Source organism: Anser brachyrhynchus (genome assembly GCF_964034855.1).
Source record: "Anser brachyrhynchus genome assembly, chromosome: 3".
NCBI lineage: Eukaryota > Metazoa > Chordata > Aves > Anseriformes > Anatidae > Anser > Anser brachyrhynchus.
Genome location: NC_137696.1, coordinates 124,403,227 through 124,419,076, shown reverse-complemented (window position 1 = coordinate 124,419,076; position 15,850 = coordinate 124,403,227). Strand labels below are relative to the sequence as shown.

Sequence of the window (15,850 nt, the reverse complement as noted above, 5' to 3'; positions counted from 1 at the left end):
CTGGCACTGAAGCTACTCCGAGGAGTGAGTGCGTTGTCCCAGCAATTTGCCGTCGATGTGGTGCGAGAGTTTTGAACCGGAAGGTGCACAAGTTGGGTTGCTTTTGGTCATCTGATTGAGCATCTCCAAACATTTTACAAAGAAATACCACCCCCTGCAAAAAAAAAAAACTAGAAGACCCCAGCACTAGGATGCCTTCAGTTCGAGCAATCTTAAATCTTGAATTTCAGAGCTACATTAGCGAGGTTTAAGGAATGAGCACCCCTTTCCTCCTTGCTTTTATTCTTTTGTTGTATTTAACCCGTTCTTCCCCGTGCCCTGCCATCCCTCTCTTTTTATTTCTTCTCGGACCCTGCAGTTTGGGTCTGATTGAAGCAGAGGGGTCAGGAGGGTTCCGCGAAGATTTCTTGCATGCTCCTGGCACGGCTCGCTCCCACGCTCAGGTTTTATTTCAGAGGCAGACTTAGGCAATAATTTAAGCCAGACCAGCCAAGATGCTTTAATTTATTTATTTATTTTCCCTTCATGTCTCCCAAGATCATTGTTTGAGACCGTCTTAGGGAAATAAATCCTGAAATAAGGTTCCTGGGGGGCGTGGGGCTCTGGGCACGGTGTGGGTGTCCCCTTTCACCCCTGTAAAAGTGGGATGAAAAAAGGAACGGGCTAGATCAATTCGGTGTAAGGAAGTCCTTTGGTCTTGTTACAGGCGAATCTGTGAGACGCTTCGCATCCTATCGAACGGGAAGCCGCTCTCGATGATATTTCCAGCCTCGGTTGCTGTTCGTAACCCGTGAGGTCCCTCGTGGCTTACCGAGGAATGCTGCGAGCGGGGGAGCTGGAGCAGATGAAGCCAATCCCCCGAGGTTGCGCAGGAGGTCTGAGATGCAGCTGGGAATAAAACCCCAGTCATCCGACACCCCCCCCCCCCGCCTTGCTTTAACTGCCGTACAAGAATTTCCTCCTAGCGTGCTCCTGCTAGAAACCGCGGGGCCAAATTAAGCGGGCGGATGGCAATCGCCGCCGCCGAGCTGTCCCATCTGGGGGATTGCTGCAGCCTTGCTCAGTTTGCTGCTAATTCGGGAAGTTTGCTGCCTCTTCCCCTCCGGCGCTCCGCCTTGCCGCGTTCCAGGCTCCGTGTCGTGGTGGGGGGGGAAGGAAAAAGAGTTCGGATGACCGTGAAGAGCCCAGATGTTGTGGCGCGGGGGGCAGGAAGCACGAGTCGGCTCCCCCCCGATGCGCAGAGCTAAAAATAGTGAGCGCGGATCTGCGCCTCCCCGCAGCTCGGAGGAGGCACGCGGAGCAGGGTGCGGGCAGGCGGCTTCGTGGCTTCGTTTCTCGGCGTTTTGGATTTCTTCTTTTCGTGTTTCCGGAGCCCCCGCAGGCCCCAGGGGAGCTCCGAGCCCCGTTAGGTCGCTGGCCGGGCACGAAATGGATGCGTCGCGGGGGCCTCTCCAGGCCCTGTGGGTGAATTTAAGATTGACAGGGAGGAAGGCAGCAGCCGCGTGCCGTAAGGCAGCAATAAACAGCTTTACAAGGTTGACATTGTGCAAAGAGTTAGTTTATTAGCTGCCGCTAGCACAGTTAGTGCCCTCAGCTCGTCCTCAGCCAAAGAATCGCCGCCGTGCGCTCGCCTCGCTGGGAGCAGCGGTGGGCGGGTGGGCGGCCCCCTTCCAGGGGGTGCAGGTCCCTTGGGGGAGCCCGTCCTGGTGGCACAGGAGCTGGACGACCTCCTGAAGTCCCCTTGAGACTTTTTGGTGATTTCAGGTCCAGGACAGCGAAGGGAAGAGCACCCACGGGCATCTGGGGGACGTTTTCTCGCCTCGCTGGGGTGTGGAGAAGGTAGGGAAGAAGAGGATCGAAGTGGCTGCCGTTCCCTGCGGCACGGAGTAATGTTGCTATGGCCACAAATCTCCCTCAAATTGCTGCAGCCAATTCATGAATTTCCTTTTTTTTATTACCTCCTAATGTCGAAAAACGAGCTGGGCTGCCAGAAACCTCTCCCAAGGAAATCTCTGCTGCCGGAGACGTGGAGAGCTGCACCGGGGGCTGGGTGCAGGTAATGAGCTGTACGAGGGGGATGCTGCAAGGAGCAGCTCTTGCTGCTACAATTCTGGGATGCTTTTGAGGCAGAAGTAATTAACTTAAACATCTAACTGCTCGTGTACATCCCATGACTCTCTTTTAATTAGTTACCCCATCTCCGGGGCGATTGGAGGTGGTCCCGCGGGGTTGTGTTAGGGCTTCGGGACCAGGCTGCGAGCAGGAGGCTCCTCAACACCCCTCATTCCTCTGTCGCTGCCTTCGGTGGCCCTGGGCAAATCGTTTAGCTCTTCCGTGCCTTAATTCGCCTAATTACCGCCTCCCAGCGTCTGCAGGTTCTTACAATCAGTGCTGCTGGCGGTACGGTGAGGAAGATCTCTCACCTTGCACAGGGGAAATCTCCAGCACGTTTCCCTGGTAATCTGCAGCCAGGTGAACAGCAGAACTCCTCTGAAAACTCCTCTTCGCTGTTTTTGTTGTGACAGCTCACAGGCGACGATGGCCGAGCCCGTAACACGAGGCTTGGCTGTCAGCGCGGGGTCGCTCGCCCCTTTCAGCGCGGGTGCCAGCAGGCGGTACCGGCGTGGCCCCGTTGACTGGAAATCAAACTTATTGTCATCCGTTTATCGACGTGACGCCCGCTGAAACGCCTCCTCGGTCCTCGCTGCCTTCAGAATCCCGGGTTGGATTTCGCCACGGTTTGAAATGATGGAGCGAAAGCTTTAGAGCATAAAAAAACTTATTTTTATTTTTTTTGCATATCTACAGTGCGTGATATTTGAGGATCTGTGAGGTTTATGGCTATCCAACGTGATGGAGCATCCCTGCCTGGGAGGGGAAAAGGCAGCGCCCTGCGAGCGTCCGGGTTAAGGGGTTTGAGCTTTTGATGTCTGTCGGCTTGTTCTCCTCGGGCTGTTTTGGTTTTGAGGGTGCTGTGGGTCTCTGTGCGGCGCCTTCAGCTTGGGGCCGGCCTCAGGACCAAGAAGCTTTCAGCACAGGGGCTGGGTTCAGCAGCCGGGTGACGGGACGAGCCTCTGAGGCATCCCGTTTGGGGCTGGAGGCGGGCAAGGGGGCAGGATCGGACCCACGGCAGAAGCTGCGTGCCGTGATCTCACTGCATTTTTTTCGTATTTGACTTTTACTTCCTTTTCCTGCGACTTGCGCTCACCAGACTGACACTTTTAGTTAATTTCCGAGAAAAAAACCACCCCTGTTTCTGCAGCTTCAGAAGCAGGAAATCCTCGTTAACTGCAGCGTGGCTTTATCAGCCCGTTCTCACGCTGGCAGCCTGAGCTTTGCCGTCCCCAAATCCCCTTCCCATGGCCCAGCAGGCTTGGTGGGGCTTCTTGTAGCTCCGCGAGTGGCTGGAAACATCAAGGCCATGCTGAACAGGTTTGGGCCACAGAGAAATTTAGCAGAAATTTATGGCTGGGGAAAGTCCTAAATTCCCCCTTTCCCCACAACTCGCTGTCCTAAACGACTTTTTCTTTTAACTCGTGACCTTTTTTCTCGCTGTTATATTAGGACGTGGGGTGGAAGCGTCCCAAATGTGTGCGAGGATCCTTCCCAGCCTCTCTGGCTGCCTGTAGCAGAGGGCAGAGCACGGAGCCAACTGCGCACGGCTGCAGGTATTTCCCACCAGAGTTGGATCCTTACCTCTGGTACAAACAATTCTCTATCGTACACCTGGGTAGGGGAGGACCATGCTGCTTCTCACCCAGGACTCCAATTATTCCTTTCCTCGTTTGCTGCAGGACCGCCTCAGCACCTCCACTAAACCCTTGCCAGTGCCCAGGACTTGGTTCTGCTCCGTGTCTTTAATAAAAAGGCTCCGGCGCTGCTCCCAGATACAGATAATAAATTCCACCCGTCCTCCGTGTGGGTGTGGAGGTGCAGAAATGGGGCTGCTTTCTGGGGAAGGGCTCTGCGGGAATCGTTCCCAGCTCCCTTCATGGGATCGGTGTGATCTTACCGCGTGCTCCAGCCCCATCGCCTTTAACTCGATTGTTCTGAGCTTACCTATCCGGAAGAGATGGAGGTTTACTAATTGCCTCTGAAAGGACCACATTAAATATCTGTAATCATTCTGGGCTTTCCAACGAGCAGAAATTGATGCTGAAACCTGTATTTTCTGGCTGAGCTGTGCCAGGGTGCCCAGAGCCCGCTCTGTGCCTCTCGGAGGATGAATTTTAGGAGGGACCAAGTGTGGAATAAGCTGGCCTTTGTGCTCCTGACTGTGCTGCCTGAAGTTTTTAGAAAAGGGAGAACTTCTGCCAGCCCGGGGGGCCTTGCTCGTGTTGACAACACGATTTCCCCCCTGGTTTTGCGTTCCTGGTACAACCAAACCTTTTCTCTTCCCCTCCTGCCTCTCCATCACGGCCAAGAGGGTTTTCTCCTCCAGCAGGCAGAGCGGGAGCTTTGGTGGTGGTTTCTGACGCCGTCGCGGGCTTCGATGAGCTGACCTTTCCATCCCTGGGGTCCTGTAGGTCAAACCATTTCCATGTTTGTCCTTCCCACGTTATGCGTACATAAAACCCCTTCAATACATGGGAGAAGCAAATAAAGCCAGGCGCTGACTGCACTCCTGCCCTCGTGCGCTGTCACAAATAAGCAAAGATCCTGCTTTCGTCTCCCCTATCTCCTCCCATCCTCTCCATTTTCAAGTATGAGTTTTCTTGGGGAAAATACTCATTTTTTGTTCCCTCTCCAGCACCGGAACAAGCATGAAGGGCTGAGCCGGGCTGTCGTCTGCATTAGGCATCGCTGATGCAAATGTAAAGCTAAATTCAAGCTTTAGACGGTAAAAAGCTGTGGCTTGGAAGAGTATTAGAGCCCTGTTACATCTATACGGGACACTTTAAATCATAAATACAATATATTTCAGTGCTCTGCAGAAGAAAGCTGCTTAGAGTCAGTGGACTAGCGCACGGCGGGCAAGGGAATCCGTTCCCCACTCCAGCTGCTTCTGTGGATGCCTGGAGCTTTGTAAAGAAATTTTCCACAGTCTGCTGCACGCATTGTAGCAAGAAGGGCAAACTCCGCTGCCGCTAACTTCGCCTTATTATTCCAATCTTTCACCAAAAAAAAAAAATAAATAAATCCCGAGGCTCGTTACGCCGTGCCTCCGAGCACGCAAACTGCCAGCCTTTCCGTGGGGCCAGATTTCCTGAAGCTTTGCATTTTAAATAAATTTAAAAAAAAAGGAAAAAGAGAAGTGTTTTTAAGGTTGAGGTTGGAACGATACGGCTTCCATCTGGGAACTATTTTAGGTTTAATTTGCAAAAACATGCTCTAAAGCACACACGAAAACAGATTGTCCTTCCCCATGTGCAGTCTCTTAAGGCGTAGGTATTTTTTTTTTGGTAGGTTTATAGCAAGAGTTACTGGGGCTTTTGATAGAGGGTCACCCATAAATTCCCACTATGGATCGTTTGGGGAAGATTAATACGGGGAATGTGTCGATAACAAAGAATTTGAAGCTCTCGCTGTGCCCAGGTAGCTCAGCGGCCGTAAAGTTGCTGGCTGGTTTCGCCTGAAAATGGGATGCGCTCAGAGAAATCCCTTATAAAAATCCCTTATCACTTTGGGAATCAAGTGTGCCCGCATGACAGCACACGTGCTCCACCCTAAACACCCCAAGAATTTACCAGCTGGTCCCTGGTCAGGACGCCACCAGGTTTGTGTGTTGTGGGATTTTGTGCAGTACGGGATTTTGCGCAGTATGGGATTTTGCGCAGCTTGGATTTGGGGAATAGCTGGAGGCAGCGGGTGATGCGAGGCAGCAAGGTGTCTGGGATTTTTGCAGGGGCTCCTGGAGACTTTCGGAAGGAAAAAAATAGCTCGTGGATGATGCGAAGCCCTGATTGTGGAAACGCCGCGTGTCACAACGAGCGCTTATCTTCGGCTCGCTCAGAAGCCCTGCTGCGAGTGGCCCGCGCACGAACAGAAGGATGTTTAAAGAGAAGTTTGCTTAAAATGTGCTTGTTAGGGTGCCCGTGTGAAACGGGCACCTTAAAATCGATGTTTGTGTTCGCAAAGCGGCGCTGGTGCTGAGTAGCTTTTACGGATGGGTAAAGCGTTGAGGACTTCTTGCAAAGGGGCCTAAACAGGATAACAAAACAAAACAAAAACTGCAGGTAAAGGTGGGTAAGGGGAGGAAAAGAGAGGAAAAAACCTGGTTTCGGTCGCTTTTGTTTTGTCGTCCCAGCTAGTTGTCTGCCAGGAGATGTGCTTCTGGGGAAGGCTCCAGTGAAAACGGCTCAGCTGCTTTGGAGTACGAGGCTGAGAAAAGAGACGGCTCTAACGATTAAAAAGAAAAATAAAGAAGAAGAAAAAAAAAAAAACAGAAAAAGAAAAGCGCGGTGACTGTTTCCCTTTAAAGCTCCCATGCCCCCACTCCTGGGAGCAATGATTTGACGTCTGGCAGATGTCTCCTCTGCAGTTCCCATGAAAATCCACCAAAGTGGAGCCAACTTGGAAACGTGGAGGGGGAAGGAGAAAAGGAGGAGGAGGAGGAGGAAGGAGAAAAGCTGCGTTGCTTAAGCATCGCTGAACACCTCCCTCGAGTTTGTGCGTGTTAAAATTAAAGTTGCCGGTGGTAGCAAAGACCTGCAGGAGTCCTGGATGGGAGGAGAAATGCGTGAGAGTCCTAGAAAGATGCGTTTGTCTTAAATTCGTAGGCTAATCCTTAAATTCGCCAGTTTTCCAAGTTATTTTCATCTGACGGTCAGCAGAGGAGCAGATGTATTTTTAAGGATGGCTTTTCCCACTTAATTCATTTTCTCTTGCCTGTAACGAAAGGAAATGGAGCGTGATGTCTTGCGTTAGAGGGGTGGGGTGGGCTCTTCGTGAGCTTGGGGGAATCGAACAAATTCAGTTTTGTGTCACTAGGCAGTGTCGGAGCTCTTGTGAAGGCAGCGTAAGCCCGCGTCTCTGCTCTTTTTTCTTTTTATTTTTGGCAGCGTAGGAAATAAGTCGCATAAAGGCCGCGATAAAGCTACGGACGTGATCGTGGTAGCTCGTAGCAGTAGCTGCGTCCCCGCTCCTCGCGTGGCTTTCATCGAGTACGGAATTGGTGCCGAGCAAATCGCGGCGTTTCCCCCAAACCGCCGGAGTTAAAGGCGTTAGTGCAATACGATAAACGACCCGGGGTAAGCCAGACGACTTGTAAACTGCGCTCCCACGAATCGTACGTGAAACAACCCGGGACAAAGCTGCCCGCGGAGGAGCAAGCAGCGCGCACCGTGCCCGAGGAAGAGGGCATGCCCTGGAGATGCCACGAGGAGCCGCGGGGCCTTGGGGCAGCCCAGCGAGCCCGCCCCGGTTCCCAGAACAATTCCCAGTTCCCAGTAGTGCAGGAGCCACTGGTGCCATCTGTGGACGCAGGGACTGGGAAACACAAACAAAGGATGTTTTCACTTCCAAAAACTGCTTGCGTGGAAATAGTAGTGGGCTAGCTTATTTAGCTCCGCTACCCGTATGTTAAAATAGACGTGGGAAAAGCTGCAGAAAGTGCACGAGGAGCAGCGGGGCAGTGTTTGGAGGGGGGAGAAAATAGCTGGGCTTGAATTCTTTAAATCTCCCGCTGCCTTTGGTGGGTTGAGGGAGGACAAAACGCAAGTCCCTTGCAGGGGGAGAGGGTGCAGGATGCTGCCGAGGCTATCGGAGGTGAAATTATGAGATAGGCACGTGCTGGGGTGGACCCCTGGAGGAAACGACCAGGAAGGACTGGATTCTCTCTTTGGACAAGCCTTGATGCAGCTCTGGAAGCTGTCCTTTGGCTAAAAGCAGGTAACTGGGCTCACTGGGGGACACGTAACCGGGTATTTGCGCTTTGCAGAGGGAGTTTCCGTTCCCTTTTTTCTGAAAGCAGAATCCTGTAGGACCTTTTTTGCTGCGAAAGCAAAATGCCGAAAGAAAGAGTGGCTTTGCCCAGGAAAACGCTGGAAGCTTTTGCTTGGACTGCTTCCCTTGGAATGGATTCCCACCGCTTAGGAAATCTTCTAAAAGGGAAGCGCTGCTACCTTACGGAATATCCCAGGTTGGTAAGGGACCCACGAGGATCGTCGAGTCCCACCTCTACGTGCTCTGCTGCGTTATCGGCCTGCAGAGCAGGGAAGGGCTGCTGTGCCGAGTCAGGCTGCGACGTGCCTCGCTTGGAAGCAGCTCATTTGCCCCTGCCGAGCATCCCTCTGCTCGCACGCTCGTTCTTCGTGCCACCCAAGTGCTCTGCTGTGAAAAGGGTTGGTAACATCTCCAGCGGGGGGCTGCATGACTCCAGGGAGCGCGGCACAAGCCAGCTGCGGAGGACCTTCATGTGGAGGTCCCATTTTTATCCCTCAATGTCATCCTGAGCACAAGCTGCATGTGCAAAACAGCTTCTTTGTGAAAGCTTTTTTCTGAGCTACACATGAAAGAATTTTTCCTCGCCGTTCCCTTCCTCAGAGGTAAGAGTAAGAGGTCCTGACACCTATTTTGTTACTCCTTGTTTGATAAACGCTGGGACTGACAGTGCCAGAACATGTCCTGTTGTCCTCATCCGCCCCCGCTTCTGCACCGAGCATCCCCTCGCTCCTTTTTTTACGCCAAGCCCCGCTCTCTCTATTTGAAGCCCTCCTTAGGCATCGTCCTGTCAGCTCAGTGGGCAGGCCAGAGCACGCGGAAGGAATTTAGGGAGTTTTAAAGGGGACCTCGGTCAGTTTGGGATTTCAGTAGTTGCTCTGTCTTGGAAGAGAGGACCTGCAAGGGACGCTGGAGCTCCTGAAGTGGGTGCTGGGGACACCCGGACCTTGCAGGTGAGCATCTCCAGCGTGTGAGCTACACAGTGCGTGGGCACGGTCCTGCTCGGCTGTAAGGGAATTATCAGCTTGAATCCCTTTTCTTTCCGCTGACTCAGCGGACGGGAGCAGCTCTTAGAGCATCTCGGAGCTGTTTGACCCCCTGCGGTGAGTCCGAGCCCGGACTGGAATAGCCTCTGGAGTTAAAGGGTAGGAGAACGCCGTAGGAGCTGATCCCCTGCTGGCAGGGTTGGGCGGGACTTTTGGGAATAAAAAAGTCATTTCCCAGCTCGTTGCTGGGAAGTGAATTGTTTTTGTGAGCTGGCATCAGAAACTGAGTTTAGCCCTGCTCTTCACAAACCTGCTTTAAGTGCACGGCACTAAGTGGCATTGGGGGATATTTGACTACACCAGTCTGCTCTTCTGATCTCCTCTCTTCCCTATTTTGCTAAATTTGCCCATTTTCTTTTACTGTCCCTTTCAGTGTCCACTGAAAAGCTTTTGCCTTCACCCCTTGGTACCAAAACCATCACAAGGTGCTTTCATCTCCCCCTCTCCGTACAATTACAAGTGCACAAACCTAAAATTCCGTCCTTGCAGTGGGATCATGAAATCTTTGCCTTGGCCTCTGCACTACAACAGGGTTTAATTTCACTTTTTTTTTTATGAGTTTCTTGCTAAATAGAAAGCTAGATGTAGACCTCAGTTTTTTTTCGTTTGTTTTTTTTTTCCCCCCTGTGCCCGTCCTGCCCTATCCCACTGCAGGCAGCATCGTAACTCTGGCACACTCCTTCGTTTCCAGCTGTGCTTCGCATCTGCTTTTCCAGGGGATTAAAGCACCGGGCAGCCTCTGTACTCAAATGAGACATAAAGGATTCGGAGCTCTGCAGCAGGGGCAGATCGTGGCCCCAGCTGGTTGTGTCGCCACTTCTACGCCACGCGTCGCCTGCGTCAGCCTGGGAAACTTTCTGCTCCGAGACGTCGCGGAGCTCTGGTTCACCTTTTGCGTTGTCCGAACGTCCAGCGGCCTCCGGCATCTCCTCGATGGCGTTCAGGGGTGCGGAGGCACGAGGAATGCCTTCTGCGCGACGGATGGCGCCGCGTCTTCATCACGTCAGCCCTCTGCCCACACCAGGTTGGGGCGTTGCACCCTCGGACGATCTCCGGTGGTGTGTTTCTGTGTTAGGCTGCTGCTGTAGGAGCCTCAGCGGCAGTATTCAGCTCCCGTAGTGCAGGAGAATGAGCTTAAGTAACCGCGCTGAAAGCAGGTTTTAGATGGCACAATAGAAGGGCGGACAGTGTGGGAAATAATGATGGTACAGGCAGATGAATGAAGGAAAAAAGAGACGGGGATGAGAGCTTTGAAAAAAAGAAAATAGGGAAGCAAGTGGATATAATTGGACGGAGAGGGGGAGATGAAAGCAGATCGTGATGTTTCTGGGACCAAGGGGCGAAGGTAAAAGCTTTTCAGTGGGCACCGAAAGGAATAGCGAAAGAAAATGGCCAAATTCAGCAGAAGAGGGAAGAGAGGAGGTCAGAAGAGCAAACTGGCGTAGTCAAATATCCCCCGATGCCATTCAGGGCTGGGCGCTTCACTCCTGCCCTCTCCCAGCCCCGCTAACACGTCATGCTCAAGGCCCCCTGGGGCTGTAAATTCTCCATCCCTGGTCCCTGCTGGGGGGAGAAGGAGAGCTCGGCTGGGTTTTCATTTCCAGGAGGACGTAGCTCTCGTGATCCCCCGGGGAGCAGAGGAGCCCTCCTGGGCAGCTCTCCGCAGCCGCTCTCCTGCGTCGGCCGTGCCCTGCTCTGCCTTGAGCCTTCTTCTTGCTGCTCTCCTCCGGCCCAGCACCCTAAAAGCACAACGCCCTGACCTGCCTGTCGTACACGGGACCCTGATAACACCTCTCTCGTCCAAACACACCCATCTTTGGGACGTAAGGGCGGGTTTAATCCCACCTCCAGCGCTTTCCGTGCCGGAATTTCCCCCGTCTCCAGCACCTATTGCTCAGGGACGTAGCTTCACCCTACCCAACCACGTTTATTTTGCTTTTCCAAGCGATCCTTACTCTTCCACGAGCTCTTCGGTGAGCACAGGCGTGTTGAGGCTCTCTGCGGCAGACATCTGCCACTCGCTTTCCTGCCGCGGCCAGCAGCGGTGAGGCTCTCGGTTAAAGGCCGGCGGTGCTTAGCAGAATAACCAAGGATAGAGCGACATGAAAAAAAAAAGAAATTTAATTTTTTTTTGTTAGTTTTCTTTAAAGAAAAGACGGCAGCAACAACTCGTGTTTCAAAGACCGGAGGAGTCGTTTCGCACTAAATATGTCGATCCGCCCGGATGCCTCCCTGTAGTCTCGACAGACCTCCAGGAGCCCCAGCTCACCGACGGATAACACATCAAAGCAGCGTCCGTGGGACTTGGCCAACAGGCACACAACGTGCAGATGGCACGGGGGGGGTGTCGTGGGGCTCTGAGCCCGTGCCCAGGGAATGGGGACTGCCGTGCTGAGAGGCCATCTGACCAGCTGCCTCCTTTTGGATGGCTCCTTGCATCAAAGGTGACCTGAAACGCTTTTAATACGGTAAAAGAAACAACAAGAAAAAAACCCTAAAGCTTAAAAATCCCAAGCCTGGTTCTAAGGCTGCTGGTGCGGGGCTGAAAAGTCTCTTCTAAGGCTTCCGTCTCTGCAGGGCAAATAAATTACCTTCAGAGCATCGGTTCCTGCAGAAACCCTCACCTTTGTAGCAGAGGTGCTTTAGAGGCACCAAATAAAGCTGCCTCGGGTTACGGAGGTTGGGCTCTGGCCGCAACTTGGCGGCGAAACCGAGATCCGCAGCCGGCAAGGCTGCCTCCGCCTGCGCCCCGAGCACCGGGCGCCCCGGGTTCAGCTGCCTCTTACCCGAATCAGGATCTGAATCGGGATGAGGGAGCAGTTCCTCGTGCATTTCCAGCTGAGGTTTGTCAAAGCAATGCGCCCCTTTGGCCAAGGATGGCCGCCTTGGTCATTCTGCCCTCCCCAAAGCGATGTTCTCTTTGCCTTTCCATTTTTCTCACGATCAGGTGGAAGTGAGCCCCGCGCAGGCAGGCGGGGGATGTGAGCAGCGTCCCCGTGGTGCTGGGGGCAGCTGGACGAGGACGAGGACCGGCATCTCCATCCAGCCCAGCCCAGGGGTGAGAAGCAGTCGGGCTGGTGCACAAGCTGAAGGCGTAGCTGACGCAAACTTAAATCGCTTTTTAATCGTCGGTAGTGCGGAGTCCAGCAGGACCCCGAGGCGGTGCCTGGACGAAAAGCAGATGCCTGCCGGCTCGGGAGTCTTCAAAACACTCCTGCTTTTGCCAGCGCTGTTTCAGGCTTTCGTCTGCCAGCCAGGTCGCATTCCAGCCCTACATCCGTCTCCTCCGGGGACGGGCCCAGCACGGGGATGGCGTTACCTCCACGTTGAGCGCTGGCGTGGCGAAACAAACCCCACAGGGCTTCTGGTGCTCGCGGCGGCTCCTGGGATCGGAGCTGGAGGAGCCGAGCTCCCCACCTCGCTCCTGACGGCTCTGTGGTGCGCAGCGGCACCTCCGTGAGCTGTGCCGTGTGTCACTCAAGAGGTTTGAGGTGTGGGCCGTGCCACTCGGGAGGTTTGGCCTCTGTCCCTCGCCTGGGAGCACGAGCAAAGCGGCGAGTGCCGATCACGGGCATGGCACATCCCACCTGGGGAACGACGGTAAAGGAGAGAGGCAAACTGGCACCGGGTCTCCTTCGATGCCAGATACCAGTTCTTTAAAGGCTGGGGCTTTTATTTTTGTGCTTTTTCTCTTTTTTTTGTTAAACAGCAGCTTGCTCAGGGACGGATATTGTGACAGTACCTCTAAAATCCTTCAGCTGCTTGAATCGCTCCAAGGAGCCAGGCAATAAAAGAGCTGGAATAAAACGTATCCCACGATGTCCTTCACTTCTGCTGACAACTGCAGTTTGAATTACTGGTGCAACCTTTTAGCATAGCTAGCTTGTAAAAACTAATAAAAAATAAAACGGAGTCGTAACAGCTCCTTGCCACCGCTGCTCTGAGGGGGAGCAGAGAGCGAAGCGGCCTTTCTTTTCGGCCGAGCTGCAGTAATATACCCTCACTGCTGCTAATGTTGTTTTCTGATCCCTGGCATTAATGCATCTTGTAATTTTCACATTATGTTACACAGTGGTTATGGGAGAAGGGGCTTTGCTTTTATCGTCGGGTATTGTTTGTCCCACGAGCACCCTAACGCTGTTCAGAGCTTGCATTAGAATTACGCTCCGAAATACCGAGCTGGCAGGGGAGAGGTTGGTTTGGGTGATGCAAATTTGGGCATCCTGTTTAGTGGGGGCTAAAGGTTTTGTGCCATTTCTGCGTGTTCTGAATTTTTAGGTCCCACATGTCTTGGGTTTCAGGGGCTCAGAATAACTGGGGTCCCCGAAAATGTTGCCAGAGCTCGGTCGGGGAGCCAGCCGGGGCTGTGTGTGGTGTCGTTCAGCCCCGAAGCGTGGATTTTGTGGGGCACGGAGAAGCGAAATCCTCAGCTGCGGCTGTTGGGTAACATCTTCGCTCGTCGTTTCCGAGGAACTCTGGAAAGGGCTTTGCAATCCGGGGAGGAATCGGGGGTGTAGGGGTCACGGCTCGCAGTTCCCGTTTCTGCAAACATCTCAGAGCCTCGCGCAGCTGGAAACGCGCCACGTCCTGCGGCTTGCCAAGCGAGAAGAGCTCTCTACGGGGTATGTTTACTTCTTCGGAGCTCAGAGATGCAGGAACTGGGAAGGGTTTCGCCAGCTAAAGTGCAGAGGATGGAGGCAGCTTTTAAAAGCAGCTGCCAGTCCCGTCGCCGGAGCCCAGCACTGAGCCGAGATGCTCCTGCTCCGCTTCGCTCCCCGCGGGGAGCGCCGGCAGAGCTCGGGCTGCGAGGATGGAAAGCATTAGCGAAAATAAGGGTGGGAAGAGGGAGATTTGGGAACTCTGCTCGCGCTCCTCGCCAAAACTGCGACCGGCCAGAACTGAGAACTGTGTAGGAGTACAGGGGCAGGATGCGGATGGCCCCGATGGGCAGCGCTGAGCCAAAAGGAGATGCCGCCCGCTGCAGAGGCATCCGCTGCTGAACGGCTGTCCTGCAGCCTTGGACCTCGGGTAGCTAAAGGTACCGGCTTTTGGGTCAGTTTGCTGTGCGTTTAGCTGCTCAGAGCAGGCGTTGTTCGCAGCAGAAGCGTGGCTGAAGTGGGATTTGAGCCTGGCTGAGGAAACGTTGGGAATTGCAGGGCTTGGGGCTGGAGCTGGAGGGAGAGCTCGTGGTGCATCGCGGAACAGCTTGGGCTGGGCGGCTCGCGGTGCTCCCCTTTGACCTTGGCCCTTAAGGAATAAAGTTGACTTGTTTTTTTTTGGTGGGAAACAGTCGAAGGGATGTGGTTGCCAGGTGCTGTCATGGAAATGTTGTCTGGTAAGGGAGCTGAGAACGCCCGCAAGCCGCCTTGGAGCTGGCGGAGCGCGGAGCTGGCGACCCACATCTCGTCCTGCTTAGCTGCAAGGAGCTGGAAATATCCCTTCTCGTGGCTGTCTGGCGTAGGGAGAGCCGTCAGCAGCGGTATTTGTGAAGCGTGCTGATCGTTTACTGCAGGTCTACAGCTCTTACAAAGCTGAGCAGCTTTTAATTAGGGGAGCCCTTCGCTCCCTTTCCGAGCCTCTGCCATGCTGAGGAGCGCGCAGTGGCAACGGGGCATTGTAGCACCCAAGGAGGTGTCCTTTATCTTGGTCCTCTCATGTTCCCCTTGGGGTCAGTCCCGCGGGAGCACTCGGGCTGCAGGAATCTCTTCTGTTTTGAGGTGGCCTGGAAGGAGAGTTTTTGCCAACGTGCTGTTCGGCAGCGTCTCTTGCACGATGCCTCGAGGCGATGGGTAATGTGTTTCTTAAGTCCATGTGGTTTTGTTTGTGTTTTTATATTAAACAGGAGAGGAACCCTCGAGATCAACACTTAGAGAAAGAGGAACAGAAGAGGAGGAGTTGATGTGATGCAGGACAGCTGCGAGCCAAGAAGCGGTGCACAAGGTAAGGCGTAAACGAGCTTTGCAGCGCCGGTCTGCTCCGTGCCCGACTTGAAACTGGTTCTTCCCTTGCTGTGTTTTAACACCACGTACCAGAACCTCACTGCGGTTTTCCAGCACCGTTCTCCCTTCTCACCATACACATTAAAGTAACGGTGAGAGATTGGGAAAGCTTGTAAGAGTTGGGCAGTGTCACCATGGAGTCTTAGTCGACCCCTTATATCCGTTGGCCGTCCACTCTTTCATTCAGTCATTTCTTATTTACTCAAAGTCCTCGCCAACTGCAGCTGGCAGAACCTCAGGGGAAGAAGCAGTGTTTCACAAGGTTCTGATTCCAGCAGTTTAAATTCTGGTTTTAAAAGAAGCACTGGATGCTGCTAAAGGTCTGAGCTCGCTCGCTTGACGTCTGCGTGCCTCAGGACCCAAATCCTGGCACACAGCAGGGGGGTGAGGATCTGAAACCACATGTGTGATCTGAAAATTTTTCTTCTTTAGTTTCGTTCGCTGAGCAGATTTTTGTCCCAAAAAGCTTTGTAACCGAGGTAGGTCTGCCGTGTAAGGGTTAGTCCATGGGCTGCTGATGCTGGGGCGTGTGGTTGACAGGGGAGCACGGGCAATCGCACCGCAGAGGCTGGAGACCGCTGCCAGCAGCACGTTTCTCCTCCACTTTTCCTGTTGCTCCTGTAGTGGAGCCAGAGGATGGGAATTTGGGTCCCTCGCTGAGAGGCAGACCCTGGGGTATTGTCAAAACCGCTGATTTTGAGCGATTTTTAGAGCGTCGTGCTCCGCCAGATGGACGCGAGGGCCCCGAAAGGCGGCTGTGTCCTAGGCAAAGCTGTTCGCTCCAGCTCCAGCCGCCTGGAAATTGCACGTGGATTGTCACTGGGAGCCGCCACGGTTAGGTTTGGCTGCCAGATCCAAGTCCTGCTCCTAGGAAAACCTGGCTGCAGTGTCACGGCCCAGACAGCAGGCAGCAGACTGGGTGCT

The 15,850-nt window shown here is 53.7% G+C and overlaps 1 protein-coding gene across 11 annotated transcripts in view; it reads left to right on the top strand.

Moving 5' to 3' along the window:
* Positions 1 to 15,850, top strand: part of EXTL3 (exostosin like glycosyltransferase 3) — a 131,807-nt gene that overhangs the window by 64,481 nt on the left and 51,476 nt on the right. For 9 of the 11 annotated variants that reach the window (XM_080587822.1, XM_080587820.1, XM_080587818.1 and 6 more), the window contains one exon: positions 14,770 to 14,867. The gene's annotated coding sequence lies outside the window, so the exon portion shown is untranslated. Of the gene's footprint in view, positions 1 to 13,593; positions 13,966 to 14,769; positions 14,868 to 15,850 lie in introns of those variants that run through there. The other 2 variants (XM_080587821.1, XM_080587819.1) reach the window with 1 other exon arrangement.